At 31.8% G+C, this 25,707-nt stretch overlaps 1 pseudogene across 1 annotated transcript in view; it reads left to right on the forward strand.

The window, feature by feature from the left end:
* Positions 1-6,335: 6,335 nt before the first annotated feature.
* Positions 6,336-25,707, forward strand: part of LOC143631612 (prohibitin-3, mitochondrial-like) — a 32,689-nt pseudogene continuing 13,317 nt past the window's right edge. Inside the window, exons 1-3 of the transcript XR_013153392.1 lie at positions 6,336-6,527; positions 7,233-7,418; positions 7,496-7,757. The product of XR_013153392.1 is annotated as a prohibitin-3, mitochondrial-like (transcript). The remainder of the gene's footprint in view (positions 6,528-7,232; positions 7,419-7,495; positions 7,758-25,707) is intronic.

Raw genomic sequence — 25,707 nt, forward strand, 5'->3', positions numbered from 1 at the left:
TTGCACAAGATCGTGTTTTAAATTTATAAAAGTGATTTTAACTAAAACTAAACACACACAAAATAGGCAAGTGCACCTATCGTATATGTAGGATAGTATTGGTAAGAACCAAGTATCGATCCGTGGACACAAATGTTTCTAATAATGAATCTTCTTCTTACTTTAATCAAAGGGTTTAATCATTTTTTAGACTGATTTTTAAACTTTTTATAAAATAGAAATACTTATATATAATATATAGGTGACAAGAAGAGAATTTCTAAGTGAGTAATTCAATTATATGAAGGTTCACCATCTAATATCAAGAATCCACTCCATTATTCCTTAATGATTATTAAATAAACATGTGATAAACTTGTCTTAAGAATATATGATAGAATAGTCCCTCATCTCTAAGTGAACATATTCTATGACATAAAAGAAAGTAGCATGCGCATTTTAAAGTCTATCCTTTCCTAATGTCATACTACCACGAGAATGTCAATTTAAGTAAGCAGTTTGGTATAGTAGAACGATTAGGATTAACTTCGATTTCTCAAATACCAATCCTAACAACTTCGAGTGGTTGTAGTTAACTCACACAACCTCCCATTGGTTGATTTAATTAGATTATAATTACATATTCCATTAACATATGATTTCTTTAACTAGCATGATAACCTAAGCAATCGTGTTAACAATGTTATTTCAGACTTTATCAAAACTAGAGAAATAGATCATAGCGTATATCTCATCATTTCTAAGTACAACATAAGGATCCATGTTTTATCTTGAATAAGGTATCAAAGTATTCTTTTTACCATTTCTAGTTTCCAAGAACATGAGTTAACATGAATGATTATAAATCATCATCTTTGATGTATTGAGTTAAAGTGATAAAGCATTTCTTCATCTATGGATAATTGCATAATAACCATGTACTATACCAAACTAAACCACATGTTTCACATAATCATCAAGTAAAACAAAGCTTTTTCATAGATTACAGATGGTAATTGGAGTTTAGCTCATAATGAGCATTGTTATGAACATATAAAGAGATGATGATAACAAACACATGATTAAACTAGAACAATCTAACCAAATGTGGATGAATCTCCCTTCTTAATGATGATGGATTATGGTGATGTTGATGATGATAGATGATGATGATAACATACAAGCCTTCAACTCCTCACGAGATCTTCAATATGAGTGTAATGTGGGTGTTTTTATAAGAGAAAACCGTTTAGATATCTTCTTCGAGCACACCAAATGAGTGCAACTTGAGCCTCAATTTATAGGCTATCTGGAGAGAGGCGCATGGCCCCGTGAGTTAAGAGGCACGACCCCGTGTCCAGCTGTCCCAGTTGCATGTTGTCAAATCATACATGATAACTTACCACGTGGGCGTGCTTTTGAGGCACGGCCCCATGCTTTTTAACAACATGTGCTTAATTCCACGTTTTCTTATCTGAAGATGACCACGGCCCCGTGGTTGATTGGCACGGCCCCGTGCTTTTGTGTTCAATATTTGACTTTTCTTGTAGAAATTTGTCTTTCTTGTGTTCAAAAGCATGGGGGCGTGGTTTAAGGAGCATGGGGGCGTGGTTGAGGTATTTCTTGGGTTTTCTTTCGTTTTTCTTCGTCTTTTCACTTTTTTCTTAGTTTAAGGCTTGGATTTACCTGAAATTGCATTTTAGTGTGATAAGTAGCCTTCTAAGCTAGTTTATTTGATAGAAGTTGTAGTTTTTAGAGATTATTTGATGCTAAAAAGATGTATAATTTAATATACATCATATATTCATGGTGTTTGGTTAATAATAAAGCTAATAATCTGATAAATAAATGGTGAATAATAATATTGATTTCGCAATAACAACAACTGTAGAGATAAATCGTTCAATCAATAACATCTCAATCCCAAACATAACGCAAATCACATCGAAACTCTAATTCGTTATATGTGTCATATCATTTGTAATTTAACTCATAAAATTATCATTATTATTTAACTAGGAATCCTTGACGGTAAATCCAAAAGGTTCAACATTATCACACCATCTCTTGATCTTTTGTTCATCTAATCAGGTGAGTAATCACTCCCCTATTTTACTATGTTCAAATGCTTTTGAGGACTTATGCGTACCTTCTATCAAACTTTATTTTTACATTGCACTATTAAATGCAAACGGTTAATATTTGTGTTGGGTATCAACGATATCTAGTTCTCTATTTTATATGGCCATTAGTTGCGTAATTGAAGATCCGTAAATTTATTCTTTTGGTAATGTGTAGGAGATGAAATAATACATATAAGCTATCTTAAAACATCAGTGAGTAAATCTGAAATATGCAAGAAGTACCTCAAATGTCGTATGACAAAGCTGGTGACTTCATTGTTGTCGCTGATTTGATTTGTATCTCAAACAAAGCTTACAAAAGAAGTGAAATTCGTGAAATTGGTATGTTTACTATTTTTTTCTTGATTTTTTTGTCTCTTTTTTTTTTAATATGGTTTTTGTTTTTTTTTCCTTATTTTATACAATTTGTTTAAATATTTTGAATTTGTTAAATTTTTACATGAATCTTTAATAATTTTTCAAGATTTATATCTTAATGAGGAATTGCGAAAAAGTATTAGACAACTTGGAGGTTTATTCCCATGTATAGTTTCTTCTGTGTAATACCATTTAGTTAATTATTAATTAAATTATTAATTAAGGGAGAATTTCCTTTTCTTTTTTCAAAAAAAAATGATTTTGAATTTGGTTTGGATCATGTTTGAATAGAGATCTGAGAGGAAATAGATCTAAGGTCTTCGTCCATTGTAATGCTATTTGTGCTAATACAAATATTCGAAACTTCGATTATATTTAAGGTAAATGTCTTTAAATAAGTGCGTCTAAAATTATAAATAGAATTCTTTAAGGTTTGCGTAAGTCTTCACGTCTTAAGCATCTGGATCCACAAAAGATAACCCATTTCTACAGATTGATGCCTATTTGCCATCGAAGTGAAGAAATGTATGTTTTTTATTTTAGTTCTTTATGTACAATTTGGAATGACAAGTAAATTAAACTTAAGGATTTTAGATAATACTTTAAAAGATAGGGACAAACAGGTTAAAAGCCATTCAAAGTATATTTTTTGATAATAATAATATGTTTTTATGAATGTTCTTTTTTGGTAATTTAATATTTTTGGATCCATTGTAGCAACTTATACCACAGGCCTATATGTATACATCTCGGAATTATTTTTTCGTTCAGTAACTGAAGAAGCACGGATCTAAACCTGGATAGGCTAGACAGATGATTCCACATAATACGGGTCAAACAATAAGTAAATCAGTAGTACGGATAACAATTCAACAAGTCTGGTGACGGAAACCTGCAAAACAGAACACCGTGAGCTCGATACGGGAAGGACGAGAGTGGGGGTCTTCGCGTAACCAACCTCTGGCGTGATAATAAGTACGATTCTTAGATAGAGAAAGCACTTTAAGTGATTGATGTAATATGTGAAGTGTGAATGTCCACCTCATGATGATGGAGAGGGTATTTATAGCCGGTGGTTAGAGGGAATATTATTGGTAAACTGTCCTCTTCTAGAATATGCTTTTTGTAACAAACTAGACATGTGTCCGCACATGATAAGACAAGATAACTGGCCATGTGCACGGTTATAGCAACTTTGTCAGCTGTCCTTCCCTAATTTGTTGGTACATCACGTGCTTTCTAAGAAAGAATCTTCACGTAAATCTTCTATAAGAAAGTTGGTTACAACTGATCTACTAATGTCACTCTTCTGTCATCTCTTGTGTGACAGGAACCTCCTGCGAATGACTTCTGAGGGAGTCTTGAGTAGCCCGCGGATAGTCTTTTGGAGTTATTCGTTATTCTTCCTATGACTTTAGTTATGCGGGTGACGGGAATGTTTTGCGGGTGACTTCTGAGGAAGTCTTTAATGACCCGCGGATGATCCTTTATGGGTATTTGGGTCTCTTTATTACCCTATACCTCTATAGTAGCGTTTTGATATATCTACAAGCAAAAAGGTTTGCCAACATCTAAATATATATTTGACAATTATGCAGGTTTTGGTAATGATACCCTGTTTCAGCATGCCAGTTTTAAGCAATTATCTGCATTTACAGCCACGGGGTAAACATTTCTGATCGATCGTTTATAGCAAAAAGTAAGAAATTGGCTAGACTGCTAGAGGTTGTGAAATGGGTTGATTTGTGGTTGTGATATAAATTGATCAAATTGTGTTATAATTTGACATATTTTATGAGGTTTTTTAATGGATTCTTTATAAGTTTACAAGAAATGTCTATGGGTATTATGACAAAAACAAAAAAGGAAGAATCGCATTATTATTTTTTTAAATTCATAAACTCTTCGTCATTTGAGATTTACCGCCAGAAATGTTAGCTAAAGTTTAAGACTTTTGAAATGTAATGGCTTTTTGTAGTAGTTATTTTTACAATTACATGAAATAAGAGAGATAGGAATGACAAAAGGAGTGAATGTCAAACACTTCTTTCTGGAGACCAATGTTAACGGGCGTACATTGAGCTTGATAATACTAGAAAAAGCAATATTACATTAAGTAGTTACTTTTTATATTTTTAGTTGTTTTTAAATGCTATAGATACAAGTTGCTTAGTTTCAAATATTAAAAGTTATCCTTCTCACACTGTACTGCGCCAATTGGATATGTTTTTCCGGCATGCTCAACTTTGGTAAGGTCTAATTGTATGGTTATGCAATGCATTACCAGTTTGTTTGGATTGTTTCGTAAAAGAATAGTGTGCTTTTAGATTATTTGTTGCATTTGCATTTGAAATTCTCATAAATTGGATTAGTTATATTTAATTTGTATAAAGAACATGTAATATTGCTAATTTTTGAGGTTATTTGGACTCAGACAAGGAAACGTTATATAGGAGAATGGATAATGTTTTGAGCTTCTTTGCTATTTGGTTTCCATATATCAAGTCACAACCAACTTTTATTAATTTTAGGGCACTGATCAGCTTATCCCTTAAATTATGTGAGGGGAATTTGCAAATTATAGGGTGTGATGCGAGTGCAAATTATAAGACGGAGAGAGAAAATGTAGTGATTTTTTTTGTAAATTTGAGAAAACTTTGTTTGCCCTATGTATTTTTTAATATTTGTTGGTTTTGGTTGTGAAAAGAGAATAGAGAAACTATAATGCTAAATGTATAAATAAATATTATTTTATTAAACATGAAAGATAAATATAGTTTATTTTAGTGTAACTATAAAGATAGGGACGTGGGACGGGTTGGGAATGCTCTTAATCAATGTTTTTAAACCCGGCCCGGACGTTGACCCGGACGCCTTACCGGGTCAAAGGTCGGAACGATCCGGGAGGACAGACCGGTGTTTGACCCAGATGACGTCATAATAATTTATATATATATATATATATATACATATAAAATATAATAATTGTTTTGGTCAAAAATAGGCTAAGGATATATTGTAACCAAATTAGTTTTGTGAGGTTTAGTGCTAAGGTGACAATAATGAATATATGAGTAAAATAGAGATGAACACTGTGATTTGTTACGTGGAAAAACCCCTTGATCTTGATTAGATCAAAGGAAAAAAAAACCCCGGGTGATGACAAATCGTTTATCACCAATTTATTAATATCAAACTCGGGTTACAACGGGTGGAGTTTATGATCAACGAATACAATAAAGCTAAGTCTGTGTGGTTACAGAGAATTCTGAGCTAATGTATACGAGTGTAAGCAAGTAAGTGTGTGTGAAACCTAGTTGATCACAACTCGTTTATAAACAAAAATCACAACTAACTATAATTCCTATAATCACGTCACTCTTCCCACTAGTCGTTCCATCTCTTTTGACCACGTGCGGAAGTCGTCCTGTAGCATAAAAATAGAATGACCAGGTCGTCCAACCGTTATATCTATCAAACACAACACCATTCAAACACAATCATTAGTAAACAAATAATACCGAGAATCCTTGATCCTTTATAACCTGAAGCATATCCTAAGGATAATTGATCCATAAATTATTCAAGGATAGAGGATCCTCAGCATAAATTCTATGCCCTAACAATTGCCCTCAAAATGGCGGGTGATTGTGTAACACAGCTGTCATTTTGAAATTTGAAACCCTGCAAAAAGTAGATGATTAGACGGGTATCAGCGATAATTATGATCAAAACCCTTATTATCAACTATAGCCGCCTATATATGTGATCCCTTCAACCATTTTATAAACACATAATCCAGCAGTCAATAGGTATCCTTCTCTTTCTCTCTGTTTTTATAATATTCTTCTAGAGATGTCTGTCGCTTCTTCTTCTTCTCCTTCTAATCGTTCCAACCAGTCTGAGGACTCCGAGTTATCAGAGATGCCACCTCAGAATCTCATTGCCAATCCGTCCATGGAGATCTGCAAGTTCACCGACCTGGAGATTGACGAATTCCGGTCACTGTTCCCACCGGAAACCGTTTTCCGATCATACGACTCCTTGGTCCGATGCGATGTTTACTCGCAGACCTAGGTTTGTTTTCCGGCCTACCCTTTTCTCATCGGCTACACATACCCGTTTCCTCCTTTTACCCAGAGTTTCTTCGAATCCACTGGCATGTCTTATATTCAGGCCATGCCCATGGTTTGGAGGGGTTTAGGTACCATCAAAAGAATCATAGAAGAGGAAAAGATCGATTCCGGCGTCCAAGAGTTGTCACATCTTTATACCCTAACTACCCATGGTTCGAACCAATTTCTTTTGAAGTCTAAACCTCGACAACCCAATCCGATTTCAAAAGTAACCTTGAACGATCCTTTCGGAGGAATCAATTCTTCTTTGTGAATCGAAACTCCATACCTTGTGGGGCTGATTTGCCTCTAACTTGGGTTAAAAAGGGTAAGATCCCGAATCCTTAACAGAGAAACAATATGTGATACTGATCTAACTCTTAATATTTTTTCTTGTTTATAGTCGAAAATTTTGCTTCCCTAACCAAGCTACCTGGAACAGAAGAAAGAACAAAAAGATTTCTTGCCATGGATTCCGAAGTTAGGACCTTCCAAGCCAGATTCGTTGAGGCTTTTTGTGAAATTTCCTCAGACTCCGACATGTCAAGTAAGATATATATTTGTATATTAAATAAAATAAAAATAAAATAGAATACTTATCTGTTACTTGGTTTCTGTAGGTGCTCAAAAATCTTAGAAATCCGCCAACAAGTTTTCCTTAGAGGACATTGATAGTATGATCACTCCTCAAACTGTCAAGAAGGAAGCTTTGAAGGCAGCCACCACTTCCGAGCAAAGGACCACAACTACCAGGGCCAAGTCGGCAGCTTCCAAGAGAAAAAGATCTTCAGAGCCCGAAACCCACTTCGATATGATCCTCACTGTAAGTATCCTCTATCTTGATATTTAGAATTTTAGGATCCAGTATTCTAATAAACTTTACACATTTGTTGGTCATAGGCTGTGAATGCTTGCAAAGATCACTATGAGAAGATTGTGAGCCAAATCAGTGATAGCTTTTCAGGAATGGGAAGTGCAGCGGTCACCAAGGACAAAGCCATAGCCCAGCTCAGCAAAGACAAGAAGCGGTTGGAGGATCTGTTATCCACCACAGAAGCCCAACACCAAGAGGAAGTGAAGCAGGCCACTGAGGAAGCAAAGATGTGGGCTGCAAGATCAGTGTTGCAGGCCAGGATCAAGATGACGACAGAAACCAGTGATTGTAACATTCGTTACTTTTCAAACCCGAAAACCCGACCCATTTTAAATTTTCGGTTTTATTCTATTTAAGTTTATATATATATATCAAATTCGTTTATGTGTTTTATATTGATTCGTTAAACTGACCCGTTTCGTTGTTTCAATGTATTCGTAAATATCATCCGATAATTTAATAATAATTATGGCGTTTTATTGTCATTATTAACTCATTTTCTATTTCGTATAATTCATTAATGAAATTCCAAGTTCATCGATGCAAACTTAAACGAGTCCCGAACTATGAAGTATAATACGAAAAAAAATTTATTAAACTTATTTTTCCATTTCTAATACATTTTAAAGTTCAAGGTTTATTGTGTAAATATATTTTAAATTCTACTTAAAAGAAATATGAAACTTGGAGGGCCAAAGTGTAAAATACACTTAAATTAAAATAATAATAATAATAATAATAATAATAATAATAATACAGAACATGTAGCAGCAGCCTATCCCGTTCCCTGTTCCCGTTTTTCCGGCCAGCACACCTCCGGCGACCCCATGCCATCTCCGGCCAACCTTAAAAGCCGTTAAAAACGCGTATTAACCCATTTTAAATATCGTAACAGCCTAAGTCTTTAACGACAAGCCTTAATCATCAAATAATAACGTGTTTTAATGATTAAGCCGGGTTTAATTAGAGCCGTAATGGGCGGTTCTCTCCAAACGAATTCGTTTAATTAGAACCGGGACTGTGTCCCATGTACATGCCGAGTTTATTTGATGTTAAATTTTACACAAATTGTTTTGTTTATTCTTGTACTTCTCTTCCACACAATGTTTTATTTGAACCATTTTATTGTTCTTGATTTCATCAATTTAAGACAAATACTTTATTTTAATTTCGAAATTCTAATTATATACTTGATAAGCACAAAGTTACTATTGGAAAAAAAAATTTTCACAAACTTAATCGATTTCAATATTTTAATATTAAAATTTTTGTTTATCCATTTCATTTCAAGTTATTATCAAATTTACATTTTTGTAAGATATAATTGTTTATTCATCTCAACGTTGCCATTGGTCATGTCGATGTTTTATTGGAGATTTTCATTTTTTTTAACATCATGATATTTTGATACTTAAAGTTTCGTTCATTTAAGCAATTCTCGAACCCAGTGCGTTATCAATTCACATGTTCATATTTCGTTGGTAAAATGCTACGTTTACTTATCACTTTATTCTCAACCCCATTATTTCAAATACATGTTACGATATTCATAATTCAAATGTTTTCATTCTTTAATTTCATTACCTCATTTATTTTGTTTTGCAACCTCGTTTACCTGGTTCAGTCTACGATGATTTCATTTACTTGACTTAGTATTTTCGTCTTGCTATTGGCCTGAATGGTCAAACAATGTGTTTTGTAATGTTTTTACCATTTTAATACATTAGCTTTAATTTTCAACGTCCTATATGATAATTTTATTTATTTATCAAAGGTCTATGTCTTAAAACCACACAATAGAGCAAGTTATATGGACCATCCGACGATAGAGATAATTATGGGTCGACACATAATTATCGAAGTCCTCGCATGGAAAATATAATATGTTCGGTTGTGTGAAATAACTCGGAACTTGGAATAATTTTGAGGGAACGGGGCAAATACAATATGATAAGGGCATGGTGGATACGCCTCTGGTACATCCTATATATAAGTGTCATTGACATATTTCTTATTTGTGACGTTCTTTCGGGTCATTCAAAGATCAGCGTTATCTTATTTTAAATATGTATGTATAAAATTGTTAAAATTTCTAACAACTCCGTATATTATTGTTTTCTTTTAAAATATTTATTTTTATTTTAATTTCGGGACGAAATTTTTAAAAGTTGTAAGTCCTGTAACATTCGTTACTTTTCAAACCCGAAAACCCGACCCATTTTAAATTTTTGGTTTTTTTCTATTTAAGTTTATATATATATATATATATATAATATATATATCAAATTCGTTTATGTGTTTTATATTGATTCGTTAAACTGAACCGTTTCGTTGTTTCAATGTATTCGTAAATATCATCCGATAATTTAATAATAATTATGGCGTTTTATTGTCATTATTAACTCATGTTCTATTTCGTATAATTCATTAATGAAATTCCAAGTTCATCGATGCATACTTAAACGAGTCCCGAACTATGAAGTATAATACGAAAATAAATTTATTAAACTTATTTTTCTATTTCTAATACATTTTAAAGTTCAAGGTTTATTGTGTAAATATATTTTAAATTCAACTTAAAAGAAATATGAAACTTGGAGGGCCAAAGTGTAAAATACACTTAAATTAAAATAATAATAATAATAATAATAATAATAATAATAATAATACAGAACATGTAGCAGCAGCCTATCCCGTTCCCTGTTCCCGTTCCCTGTTCCCGTTTTTCCGGCCAGCACACCTCCGGCGACCCCATGCCATCTCCGGCCAACCTTAAAAGCCGTTAAAAACGCGTATTAACCCATTTTAAATATCGTAACAGCCTAAGTCTTTAACGAAAAGCCTTAATCATCTAATAATAACGTGTTTTAATGATTAAGCCGGGTTTAATTAGAGTCGTAATGGGCCGTTCTCTCCAAACGAATTCGTTTAATTAGAACCGGGACTGTGTCCCATGTACATGCCGAGTTTATTTGATGTTAAATTTTACACAAATTGTTTTGTTTATTCTTGTACTTCTCTTCCACACAATGTTTTATTTGAACCATTTTATTTTTCTTGATTTCATCAATCTAAGACAAATACTTTATTTTAATTTCGAAATTCTAATTATATACTTGAAAAGCACAATTTTACTATTGGAAAAAAAATTTTCACAAACTTAATCGATTTCAATATTTTAATATTAAAATTTTTGTTTATCCATTTCATTTCAAGTTATTATCAAATTTACATTTTTGTAAGATATAATTGTTTATTCATCTCAACGTTGCCATTGGTCATGTCGATGTTTTATTGGAGATTTTCATTTTTTTTAACATCATGATATTTTGATACTTAAAGTTTCGTTCATTTAAGCAATTCTCGAACCCAGTGCGTTATCAATTCACATGTTCATATTTCGTTGGTAAAATGCTACGTTTACTTATCACTTTATTCTCAACCCCAATATTTCAAATACATGTTACGATATTCATAATTCAAATGTTTTCATTCTTTAATTTCATTACCTCATTTATTTTGTTTTGCAACCTCGTTTACCTGGTTCAGTCTACGATGATTTCATTTACTTGACTTAGTATTTTCGTCTTGTTATTGGCCTGAATGGTCAAACAATGTGTTTTGTAATGTTTTTACCATTTTAATACATTAGCTTTAATTTTCAACGTCCTATATGATAATTTTATTTATTTATCAAAGGTCTATGTCATAAAACCACACAATAGAGCAAGTTATATGGACCATCCGACGATAGAGATAATTATGGGTCGACACATAATTATCGAAGTCCTCGCATGGAAAATATAATATGTTCGGTTGTGTGAAATAACTCGGAACTTGGAATAATTTTGAGGGAACGGGGCAAATACAATATGATAAGGGCATGGTGGATACGCCTCTGGTACATCCTATATATAAGTGTCATTGACATATTTCTTATTTGTGACGTTCTTTCGGGTCATTCAAAGATCAGCGTTATCTTATTTTAAATATGTATGTATAAAATTGTTTAAAATTTCTACAACTCCGTATATTATTGTTTTCTTTTAAAATATTTATTTTTATTTTAATTTCGGGACGAAATTTTTAAAAGTTGTAAGTCCTGTAACATTCGTTACTTTTCAAACCCGAAAACCCGACCCATTTTAAATTTTTGGTTTTTTTTTCTATTTAAGTTATATATATATATATATATATATCAAATTCGTTTATGTGTTTTATATTGATTCGTTAAACTGACCCGTTTCGTTGTTTCAATGTATTCGTAAATATCATCCGATAATTTAATAATAATTATGGCGTTTTATTGTCATTATTAACTCATGTTCTATTTCGTATAATTCATTAATGAAATTCCAAGTTCATCGATGCATACTTAAACGAGTCCCGAACTATGAAGTATAATACGAAAATAAATTTATTAAACTTATTTTTCTATTTCTAATACATTTTAAAGTTCAAGGTTTATTGTGTAAATATATTTTAAATTCAACTTAAAAGAAATATGAAACTTGGAGGGCCAAAGTGTAAAATACACTTAATTAAAATAATAATAATAATAATAATAATACAGAACATGTAGCAGCAGCCTATCCCGTTCCCTGTTCCCGTTCCCTGTTCCCGTTTTTCCGGCCAGCACACCTCCGGCGACCCCATGCCATCTCCGGCCAACCTTAAAAGCCGTTAAAAACGCGTATTAACCCATTTTAAATATCGTAACAGCCTAAGTCTTTAACGAAAAGCCTTAATCATCTAATAATAACGTGTTTTAATGATTAAGCCGGGTTTAATTAGAGTCGTAATGGGCCGTTCTCTCCAAACGAATTCGTTTAATTAGAACCGGGACTGTGTCCCATGTACATGCCGAGTTTATTTGATGTTAAATTTTACACAAATTGTTTTGTTTATTCTTGTACTTCTCTTCCACACAATGTTTTATTTGAACCATTTTATTTTTCTTGATTTCATCAATCTAAGACAAATACTTTATTTTAATTTCGAAATTCTAATTATATACTTGAAAAGCACAATTTTACTATTGGAAAAAAAATTTTCACAAACTTAATCGATTTCAATATTTTAATATTAAAATTTTTGTTTATCCATTTCATTTCAAGTTATTATCAAATTTACATTTTTGTAAGATATAATTGTTTATTCATCTCAACGTTGCCATTGGTCATGTCGATGTTTTATTGGAGATTTTCATTTTTTTTAACATCATGATATTTTGATACTTAAAGTTTCGTTCATTTAAGCAATTCTCGAACCCAGTGCGTTATCAATTCACATGTTCATATTTCGTTGGTAAAATGCTACGTTTACTTATCACTTTATTCTCAACCCCATTATTTCAAATACATGTTACGATATTCATAATTCAAATGTTTTCATTCTTTAATTTCATTACCTCATTTATTTTGTTTTGCAACCTCGTTTACCTGGTTCAGTCTACGATGATTTCATTTACTTGACTTAGTATTTTCGTCTTGTTATTGGCCTGAATGGTCAAACAATGTGTTTTGTAATGTTTTTACCATTTTAATACATTAGCTTTAATTTTCAACGTCCTATATGATAATTTTATTTATTTATCAAAGGTCTATGTCTTAAAACCACACAATAGAGCAAGTTATATGGACCATCCGACGATAGAGATAATTATGGGTCGACACATAATTATCGAAGTCCTCGCATGGAAAATATAATATGTTCGGTTGTGTGAAATAACTCGGAACTTGGAATAATTTTGAGGGAACGGGGCAAATACAATATGATAAGGGCATGGTGGATACGCCTCTGGTACATCCTATATATAAGTGTCATTGACATATTTCTTATTTGTGACGTTCTTTCGGGTCATTCAAAGATCAGCGTTATCTTATTTTAAATATGTATGTATAAAATTGTTAAAATTTCTAACAACTCCGTATATTATTGTTTTCTTTTAAAATATTTATTTTTATTTTAATTTCGGGACGAAATTTTTAAAAGTTGTAAGTCCTATAACATTCGTTACTTTTCAAACCCGAAAACCCGACCCATTTTAAAATTTTGGTTTTTTTCTATTTAAGTTTATATATATATATATATATATATATATATATATCAAATTCGTTTATGTGTTTTATATTGATTCGTTAAACTGACCCGTTTCGTTGTTTCAATGTATTCGTAAATATCATCCGATAATTTAATAATAATTATGGCGTTTTATTGTCATTATTAACTCATGTTCTATTTCGTATAATTCATTAATGAAATTCCAAGTTCATCGATGCATACTTAAACGAGTCCCGAACTATGAAGTATAATACGAAAATAAATTTATTAAACTTATTTTTCTATTTCTAATACATTTTAAAGTTCAAGGTTTATTGTGTAAATATATTTTAAATTCAACTTAAAAGAAATATGAAACTTGGAGGGCCAAAGTGTAAAATACACTTAAATTAAAATAATAATAATAATAATAATAATAATAATACAGAACATGTAGCAGCAGCCTATCCCGTTCCCTGTTCCCGTTCCCTGTTCCTGTTTTTCCGGCCAGCACACCTCCGGCGACCCCATGCCATCTCCGGCCAACCTTAAAAGCCGTTAAAAACGCGTATTAACCCATTTTAAATATCGTAACAGCCTAAGTCTTTAACGAAAAGCCTTAATCATCTAATAATAACGTGTTTTAATGATTAAGCCGGGTTTAATTAGAGTCGTAATGGGCCGTTCTCTCCAAACGAATTCGTTTAATTAGAACCGGGACTGTGTCCCATGTACATGCCGAGTTTATTTGATGTTAAATTTTACACAAATTGTTTTGTTTATTCTTGTACTTCTCTTCCACACAATGTTTTATTTGAACCATTTTATTTTTCTTGATTTCATCAATCTAAGACAAATACTTTATTTTAATTTCGAAATTCTAATTATATACTTGAAAAGCACAATTTTACTATTGGAAAAAAAATTTTCACAAACTTAATCGATTTCAATATTTTAATATTAAAATTTTTGTTTATCCATTTCATTTCAAGTTATTATCAAATTTACATTTTTGTAAGATATAATTGTTTATTCATCTCAACGTTGCCATTTGGTCATGTCGATGTTTTATTGGAGATTTTCATTTTTTTAACATCATGATATTTTGATACTTAAAGTTTCGTTCATTTAAGCAATTCTCGAACCCAGTGCGTTATCAATTCACATGTTCATATTTCGTTGGTAAAATGCTACGTTTACTTATCACTTTATTCTCAACCCCATTATTTCAAATACATGTTACGATATTCATAATTCAAATGTTTTCATTCTTTAATTTCATTACCTCATTTATTTTGTTTTGCAACCTCGTTTACCTGGTTCAGTCTACGATGATTTCATTTACTTGACTTAGTATTTTCGTCTTGTTATTGGCCTGAATGGTCAAACAATGTGTTTTGTAATGTTTTTACCATTTTAATACATTAGCTTTAATTTTCAACGTCCTATATGATAATTTTATTTATTTATCAAAGGTCTATGTCTTAAAACCACACAATAGAGCAAGTTATATGGACCATCCGACGATAGAGATAATTATGGGTCGACACATAATTATCGAAGTCCTCGCATGGAAAATATAATATGTTCGGTTGTGTGAAATAACTCGGAACTTGGAATAATTTTGAGGGAACGGGGCAAATACAATATGATAAGGGCATGGTGGATACGCCTCTGGTACATCCTATATATAAGTGTCATTGACATATTTCTTATTTGTGACGTTCTTTCGGGTCATTCAAAGATCAGCGTTATCTTATTTTAAATATGTATGTATAAAATTGTTAAAATTTCTAACAACTCCGTATATTATTGTTTTCTTTTAAAATATTTATTTTTATTTTAATTTCGGGACGAAATTTTTAAAAGTTGTAAGTCCTGTAACATTCGTTACTTTTCAAACCCGAAAACCCGACCCATTTTAAATTTTTGGTTTTTTTCTATTTAAGTTTATATATATATATATATATATATCAAATTCGTTTATGTGTTTTATATTGATTCGTTAAACTGACCCGTTTCGTTGTTTCAATGTATTCGTAAATATCATCCGATAATTTAATAATAATTATGGCGTTTTATTGTCATTATTAACTCATGTTCTATTTCGTATAATTCATTAATGAAATTCCAAGTTCATCGATGCATACTTAAACGAGTCCCGAACTATGAAGTATAATACGAAAATAAATTTATTAAACTTATTTTTCTATTTCTAATACATTTTAAAGTTCAAGGTTTATTGTGTAAATATATTTTAAATTCAACTTAAAAGAAATATGAAACTTGGAGGGCCAAAGTGTAAAATACACTTAAATTAAAATAATAATAATAATAATAATAATACAGAACATGTAGCAGCAGCCTATCCCGTTCCCTGTTCCCGTTCCCTGTTCCCGTTTTTCCGGCCAGCACACCTCCGGCGACCCCATGCCATCTCCGGCCAACCTTAAAAGCCGTTAAAAACGCGTATTAACCCATTTTAAATATCGTAACAGCCTAAGTCTTTAACGAAAAGCCTTAATCATCTAATAATAACGTGTTTTAATGATTAAGCCGGGTTTAATTAGAGTCGTAATGGGCCGTTCTCTCCAAACGAATTCGTTTAATTAGAACCGGGACTGTGTCCCATGTACATGCCGAGTTTATTTGATGTTAAATTTTACACAAATTGTTTTGTTTATTCTTGTACTTCTCTTCCACACAATGTTTTATTTGAACCATTTTATTTTTCTTGATTTCATCAATCTAAGACAAATACTTTATTTTAATTTCGAAATTCTAATTATATACTTGAAAAGCACAATTTTACTATTGGAAAAAAAATTTTCACAAACTTAATCGATTTCAATATTTTAATATTAAAATTTTTGTTTATCCATTTCATTTCAAGTTATTATCAAATTTACATTTTTGTAAGATATAATTGTTTATTCATCTCAACGTTGCCATTGGTCATGTCGATGTTTTATTGGAGATTTTCATTTTTTTTTAACATCATGATATTTTGATACTTAAAGTTTCGTTCATTTATGCAATTCTCGAACCCAGTGCGTTATCAATTCACATGTTCATATTTCGTTGGTTAAATGCTACGTTTACTTATCACTTTATTCTCAACCCCATTATTTCAAATACATGTTACGATATTCATAATTCAAATGTTTTCATTCTTTAATTTCATTACCTTATTTATTTTGTTTTGCAACCTCGTTTACCTGGTTCAGTCTACGATGATTTCATTTACTTGACTTAGTATTTTCGTCTTGTTATTGGCCTGAATGGTCAAACAATGTGTTTTGTAATGTTTTTACCATTTTAATACATTAGCTTTAATTTTCAAAGTCCTATATGATAATTTTATTTATTTATCAAAGGTCTATGTCTTAAAATCACACAATAGAGCAAGTTATATGGACCATCCGGCGATAGAGATAATTATGGGTCGACACATAATTATCAAAGTCCTCGCATGGAAAATATAATATGTTCGGTTGTGTGAAATAACTCGGAACTTGGAATAATTTTGAGGGAACGGGGCAAATACAATATGATAAGGGCATGGTGGATACGCCTCTGGTACATCCTATATATAAGTGTCATTGTCATATTTCTTATTTGTGGCGTTCTTTCGGGTCATTCAATGATCAGCGTTATCTTATTTTAAATATGTATGTATAAAATTGTTAAAATTTCTAACAACTCCGTATATTAGTTGTTCTCTTTTGAAATATTTATTTTTATTTTAATTTCGGGACGAAATTTTTAAAAGTTGTAAGTCCTGTAACATTCGTTACTTTTCAAACCCGAAAACCCGACCAATTTTAAATTTTTGGTTTTGTTCTATTTAAGTTTATATATATATATATATATATATATATATATCAAATTCGTTTATGTGTTTTATGTTGATTCGTTAAAGTGACCCGTTTCGTTGTTTCAATGTATTCGTAAATATCATCCGATAATTTAATAATAATTATGGAATTTTATTGTCATTATTAACGCGTGTTCTATTTCGTATAATTCATTAATGAAATTCCAAGTTCATCCATGCATACTTAAACGAGTCCCGAACTATGAAGTATAATACGAAAATAAATTTATTAAACTTATATTTCCATTTCTAATACATTTTAAAGTTCAAGGTTTATTGTGTAAATATATTTTAAATTCTACTTAAAAGAAATATGAAACTTGGAGGGCCAAAGTGTAGAACACACTTAAATTAAAATAATAATAATGATAATAATAAAAATAATAATAATAAAGAACATGTAGCAGCAGCCTATCCCGTTCCATGTTTCCGTTTTTCCGGCCAGCACACCTCCGGCGACCTAAGGCCATCTCCGGCCAACCTTAAAAGCCGTTAAAAACGCGTATTAACCCATTTTAAATATCGTAACAGCCTAAGTCTTTAACGACAAGCCTTAATCATCTAATAATAACGTGTTTTAATGATTAAGCCGGGTTTAATTAGAGCCGTAATGGGCCGTTCTCTCCAAACGAATTCGTTTAATTAGAACCGGGACTGTGTCCCATGTACATGCCGAGTTTATTTGATGTTAAATTTTACACAAATTGTTTTGTTTATTCTTGTACTTCTCTTCCACACAATGTTTTATTTGAACCATTTTATTTTTCTTGATTTCATCAATCTAAGACAAATACTTTATTTTAATTTCGAAATTCTAATTATATACTTGATAAGCACAATGTTACTATTGGAAAAAAAAATTTTCACAAACTTAATCGATTTCAATATTTTAATATTAAAATTTTTGTTTATCCATTTCATTTCAAGTTATTATCAAATTTACATTTTTGTAAGATATAATTGTTTATTCATCTCAACGTTGCCATTGGTTATGTCGATGTTTTATTGGAGATTTTCATTTTTTTAACATCATGATATTTTGATACTTAAAGTTTCGTTCATTTAAGCAATTCTCGAACCCAGTGCGTTATCAATTCACATGTTCATATTTCGTTGGTTAAATGATACGTTTACTTATCACTTTATTCTCAACCCCATTATTTCAAATACATGTTACGATATTCATAATTCAAATGTTTTCATTCTTTAATTTCATTACCTTATTTATTTTGTTTTGCAACCTCGTTTACCTGGTTCAGTCTACGATGATTTCATTTACTTGACTTAGTATTTTCGTCTTGTTATTGGCCTGAATGGTCAAACAATGTGTTTTGTAATGTTTTTACCATTTTAATACATTAGCTTTAATTTTCAACGTCCTATATGATAATTTTATTTATTTATCAAAGGTCTATGTCTTAAAACCACACAATAGAGCAAGTTATATGGACCATCCGACGATAGAGATAATTATGGGTCGACACATAATTATCAAAGTCCTCGCATGGAAAATATAATATGTTCGGTTGTGTGAAATAACTCGGAACTTGGAATAATTTTGAGGGAACGGGGCAAATACAATATGATAAGGGCATGGTGGATACGCCTCTGGTACATCCTATATATAAAGTGTCATTGTCATATTTCTTATTTGTGGCGTTCTTTCGGGTCATTCAAAGATCAGCGTTATCTTATTTTAAATATGTATGTATAAAATTGTTAAAATTTCTAACAACTCCGTATACTTGTTGTTCTCTTTTAAACTATTTATTTTTATTTTAATTTCGGGACGAAATTTTTAAAAGTTGTAAGTCCTGTAACATTCGTTACTTTTCAAACCCGAAAACCCGACCAATTTTAAATTTTTGGTTTTGTTCTATTTAAGTTTATATATATATATATATATATATATCAAATTCTTTTATGTGTTTTATATTGATTCGTTAAATTGACCCGTTTCGTTGTTTCAATGTATTCGTAAATATCATCCGATAATTTAATAATAATTATGGCATTTTATTGTCATTATTAACGCGTGTTCTATTTCGTATAATTCATTAATGAAATTCCAAGTTCATCCATGCATACTTAAACGAGTCCCGAACTATGAAGTATAATACGAAAATAAATTTATTAAACTTATTTTACCATTTCTAATACATTTTAAAGTTCAAGGGTTATTGTGTAAATATATTTTAAATTCTACTTAAAAGAAATATGAAACTTGGAGGGCCAAAGTGTAGAACACACTTAAATTAAAATAATAATAATGATAATAATAAAAATAATAATAATAAGGAACATGTAGCAGCAGCCTATCCCGTTCCATGTTTCCGTTTTTCCGGCCAGCACACCTCCGGCGACCTCAGGCCATCTCCGGCCAACCTTAAAAGCCGTTAAAAACGCGTATTAACCCATTTTAAATATCGTAACAGCCTAAGTCTTTAACGACAAGCCTTAATCATCTAATAATAACGTGTTTTAATGATTAAGCCGGGTTTAATTAGAGCCGTAATGGGCGGTTCTCTCCAAACGAATTCGTTTAATTAGAACCGGGACTGTGTCCCATGTACATGCCGAGTTTATTTGATGTTAAATTTTACACAAATTGTTTTGTTTATTCTTGTACTTCTCTTCCACAATTTTTTTTTAAACCATTTTATTGTTCTTGATTTCATCAATCTAAGACAAATACTTTATTTTAATTTCGAAATTCTAATTATATACTTGATAAGCACAAAGTTACTATTGGAAAAAAAATTTTCACAAACTTAATCGATTTCAATATTTTAATATTAAAATTTTTGTTTATCCATTTCATTTCAAGTTATTATCAAATTTACATTTTTGTAAGATATAATTGTTTATTCATCTCAACGTTGCCATTGGTCATGTCGATGTTTTATTGGAGATTTTCATTTTTTTTAACATCATGATATTTTGATACTTAAAGTTTCGTTCATTTAAGCAATTCTCGAACCCAGTACGTTATCAATTCACATGTTCATATTTCGTTGGTTAAATGCTACGTTTACTTATCACTTTATTCTCAACCCCATTATTTCAAATACATGTTACGATATTCATAATTCAAATGTTTTCATTCTTTAATTTCATTACCTCATTTATTTTGTTTTGCAACCTCGTTTACCTGGTTCAGTCTACGATGATTTCATTTACTTGACTTAGTATTTTCGTCTTGTTATTGGCCTGAATGGTCAAACAATGTGTTTTGTAATGTTTTTACCATTTTAATACATTAGCTTTAATTTTCAACGTCCTATATGATAATTTTATTTATTTATCAAAGGTCTATGTCTTAAAACCACACAATAGAGCAAGTTATATGGACCATCCGACGATAGAGATAATTATGGGTCGACACATAATTATCAAAGTCCTCGCATGGAAAATATAATATGTTCGGTTGTGTGAAATAACTCGGAACTTGGAATAATTTTGAGGGAACGGGGCAAATACAATATGATAAGGGCATGGTGGATACGCCTCTGGTACATCCTATATATAAGTGTCATTGTCATATTTCTTATTTGTGGCGTTCTTTCGGGTCATTCAAAGATCAGCGTTATCTTATTTTAAATATGTATGTATAAAATTGTTAAAATTTCTAACAACTCCGTATATTAGTTGTTCTCTTTTAAAATATTTATTTTTATTTTAATTTCGAGACGAAATTTTTAAAAGTTGTAAGTCCTGTAACATTCGTTACTTTTCAAACCCGAAAACCCGACCAATTTTAAATTTTTGGTTTTGTTCTATTTAAGTTTATATATATATATATATATATATATATATATATATATATATCAAATTCGTTTATGTGTTTTATATTGATTCGTTAAATTGACCCGTTTCGTTGTTTCAATGTATTCGTAAATATCATCCGATAATTTAATAATAATTATGGCATTTTATTGTCATTATTAACGCGTGTTCTATTTCGTATAATTCATTAATGAAATTCCAAGTTCATCCATGCATACTTAAACGAGTCCCGAACTATGAAGTATATACGAAAATAAATTTATTAAACTTATTTTTCCATTTCTAATACATTTTAAAGTTCAAGGTTTATTGTGTAAATATATTTTAAATTCTACTTAAAAGAAATATGAAACTTGGAGGGCCAAAGTGTAGAACACACTTAAATTATAATAATAATAATAATAATAATAATAATAATAATAATAATAAAAATAATAATAATAATAATAATAATAAGGAACATGTAGCAGCAGCCTATCCCGTTCCATGTTTCCGTTTTTCCGGCCAGCACACCTCCGGCGACCTCCGGCCATCTCCGGCCAACCTTAAAAGCCGTTAAAAACGCGTATTAACCCATTTTAAATATCGTAACAGCCTAAGTTTTTAACGACAAGCCGTAACCAATAAATAATAACGTGTTTTAATGATTAAGCCGGGTTTAATTTGAGCCGTAACGACCGGAATATTTTTAAATCGCAATAACAATCATTAACGCTTAAATCCAATTGATTGTATAAATAGGACCATAGACCTCGACTAAACATGCGAAAATCATCAAAACACTTTAAGTTGCACTCTGAAATATTAATCCGCTCGTCCAAGTTTCCTTGCTTCGGCCGCCGTCGTTCTTCGTCAAACATTAACATCTACAGGTAATTATTATGTGTATTATGATTGTTTTTAACCGATTAACAAAACCCCTAACCTAATTCGACCAAAGATGGAACCAATTAAAGGATTTCAATCTAGGGCTTATTTGAGGATGATGATGAGCATGCGATATAATATTTAATTAACTGTTTTCGTATATTAATCAAATATCAAGCTAGTCTAGATGGTTAGTTCTTGTGGGTGTGGGCAGAAGGACCCGGGTTCGAACCCGGGTCAGCCCGTTTTCTTTTTCTTTTTATTATCTTTTTTTAATAAGCACTTTCTTTATATATTGAACTAAATAAAATTTATAAAAAAACTATATTAAATCAATAAAAATTATGTTAAGCTAAATAAAAATAGTTATGATCTCTTTTCACCTATAAACCCGTCTTTCGTTTTTGTTAAGTTTTCATTAGAACCCGATTAATATTAAATTAATAAATATTATGTCGGTAACTTTATATCACCCTAATATACATATTTTTCAAAGCTAAATTACGTGAAGACCCATAATGCATAAACGTTATAGATCTCAAACCTGTCAAGTTAGTTTAAAACTAGATTAACTTATATATATGTATACATTTGTTTCCCGTTCGTTAGACTTTAAAAATGGTTAAAGTTTTCACTTTCAAAATAAAATATACTAATAATACTCAAAAACTCCGTACCGTCCTAACTTGATATTAATCTCGTAATGTAAACTAATATTAAATTAATAATTAATAAATTCGTTAAAATTCATTAATGTATAAAATCATATTATAATATCCAACTCCATAATAAAATATACATTCAACACTTCTAAATACCGACAATCCGAGTTCTTTACTTTTTATATGTCGATAGTTAATATTGATTTTGTACTTTTAATTCTAGTTCGTGACGTTCAATTGCTTCGGTTTCATTTACGTATTTTGGTTTTATTTCGAGTTGTCTTCAACTTCAAGGTCAGTTTCTCACACCCCCTTTTTAACGCTTTCACATATTTTGGGGGTAGCATATATATCCTATCAACATTACGATTTCGTTTATTCATTATTTACAAACTACAATTTGTTACATGGACTTGTGTGTTGATTTGCTTACTTGCTCAAAGATTACGTGCTCATGGTTTCCTCATTAAGTATGATCATACGCCCCCCTATGCACTCAGGACCTCGATGTTATGAGTGGAATAGGGACCCTCGATCCGAGTACGTTGGTTGTTACCAACAGAAATGACACTTACTTGCGCTATTATCCGAGTACATTAGTGCACAATCCCAACTGGAAAGGACCTTACTTGCTCATTTACACGTGTTCATGGAATTGTGGATTTTTATGTACTTATATCAAAACTTGTGTGAACTCACCAACTTTTCATATAGTTGACATTATTTTATATATATGCTACAGGTACATCTATTCGAAGTTGACACATGAAGAAGATATTAGAACTTAGGGAATATCAATAAATGGATAAGTTGTGAAATTGGTCTTGTAATTTTCCATGTATTTATTGTTACAAGCTTGTGTACTTGATGTTTAAATCAATTAATGATAATATTGTCACTTAATAGTGTCACTGTGTTTTGGGCAATCTGTACGTCACACTCAGGCGTTTCCGCTTTAGCCGGGGTGTTACAGTGATCCTGCTTTTGACAAGGCTGCTTGGGATGTGAAGAACTGGAAGATGGCTCTGGTGGCTCTCAATGGTGAAGAGGATGTGGTGATGACAGATGGGAATGAAGCTGGAACCAGCGGAGCAAAGGAGGTGGTCGAGACTTAGGAAGGAAAGGGTGCCGCATATGGTGAAGAGGCTGCTTGAATGGGAAATGAAGGATATCAAAGACATGGCCAGAGCCCGTTTTTTATTTTTGCTTTGATTATGTTTTTATGGATAATGGTATGTAATAGACAATAGTAATTAGGGGAAGGTTCAGTGATCCTTAAGACAATTTCAAGGGGTAGCAAAGGTGGATGGATCCTCTGTTTGTGGGGATGAAGCCTTTGATGCCAGTGACTTTTATTTTCCTGCACTCAGTGAAATTGTTAGTAACAACTTACTTTAACCCGGATGGATGGTCCATGTTTTAAATGGTGAATTCCGGGTTAACTTTTGGTGATCTTAAGTTAGTTTTTAATAAATATTATCTTTTGATTATTTACATGTTATCATCTGTTATTCTCAAATTAAGTTTAATATAATTTTAAGCTTTATTGAGAATTTTAAGAAATATCTTTGAATAAAAATTTTAGGATAGAATATCCTTGTAAAAATAGACTAAGAATTTTATATCACACAAATTTTAACCAAATAAATGTAAATTGATAGGTGGAAATCATACCATGAGATCTGATTAGACCTATGTTATCATAAATAATGATCCTTCTGTGATCCTTGTAGAAATATTTTAAGGATTTTGAATCCATAAGTGTTGATCCTCGTAGTTGAACTTAGGACATCTGTTGCAAATGACTTATAAGATCGATTGGGATTAGACCCATCAAACTGGGGACAAGCTCATAAATAAACTGGGGACAAGCTCGTGCAATTGGGGACAAGCCCGTGAACTGGGGACTAGCCCGTGTAACTGGGGACAAGCCCAAACTAGGGACAAGCCCAAACTGGGGACTGGCTCAAAGATACGGATGTCAACTGGAGAGTCGCCCAAACCGGCATTTAGCCCAAACGTAAGATAACATGAAAATGTTACAAACGGTGTTATGGTACGTCTACCACAAATCGTAGGATCCTCCATATAGCCGAAGACAATGAAATTGTCAGCCACTAAGCGTGTACTAGTCCCGCTGCCTCGAACTATACGTTGGATAGCGTGCGCTCCAGGCGAGAGTGTAGAAACTCTAATTTATAAGAAAGGTGAAAACCTTTAAACCTTGGAAGATATGACCATCGGGGTCATAGCTTAATTGTGGGCTAGGCCAAAGGAAATAGTAATATACCTTAAATGCGAAGGAGAGGTGGCCAACCTCTTAGACATTAATCCTCTAACTAGAATCCTGCACAGTTATTTGATACTTGGAAAAGGCAACTGTTAAGATTATATTATCCTTAAATTAATAAAAAATCTCAATTAAATAAGTGATCAGATAGATATTACCAATTTTGGGATCCTTGATCCTTTAAGGATACTCGATCCTCATAGGATACTTGATCCTGATTAGAAAATAGTACTTCTTGAGGTGGATAGCATTCCATGATCTTGGTAACCTGTTGCCTTCCATAGTGAGCAAATGATATGCCCCCTTTCCTTCTTCTGACTCGACCAGATTAGGACCTTCCCACTTGGGTGCTAGCTTCCCATTTGCCGGATTGGTTGTGTTTTGGAAGGCTTTCCTCAATACCAGATCTCCTTCTTGAAATCTTATGATCCTTATACTTTTGTTGTATGCCCCAGCTACCCTTTGTTGATATGCCGCCATCCTGATCTTGGCTAGATCCCTCAGTTCTTCAACAGTGTCCAAATCTTCAAAAAGGATTCCACTATTGGCTTCAGGATCACGGATGCTTGTTCTGGCTGTGGGAACCTTCACTGTAGGGATTACCGCTTCTGATCCAAATACCAATGAGAAGGGTGTTTGGCCTGTTGCATTCTTGGGTGTTGTCCTACCAGCCCAAAAAATATAAGGTAGCTCTTTGCCCCACTTGCCTTTCTT

The sequence above is a fragment of the Bidens hawaiensis genome, unplaced genomic scaffold (assembly GCF_021521415.1).
Source record: "Bidens hawaiensis isolate Kalapana, Puna unplaced genomic scaffold, B.hawaiensis_p1.1 tig00006131_1, whole genome shotgun sequence".
NCBI classification, from domain to species: Eukaryota; Viridiplantae; Streptophyta; class Magnoliopsida; order Asterales; family Asteraceae; genus Bidens; species Bidens hawaiensis.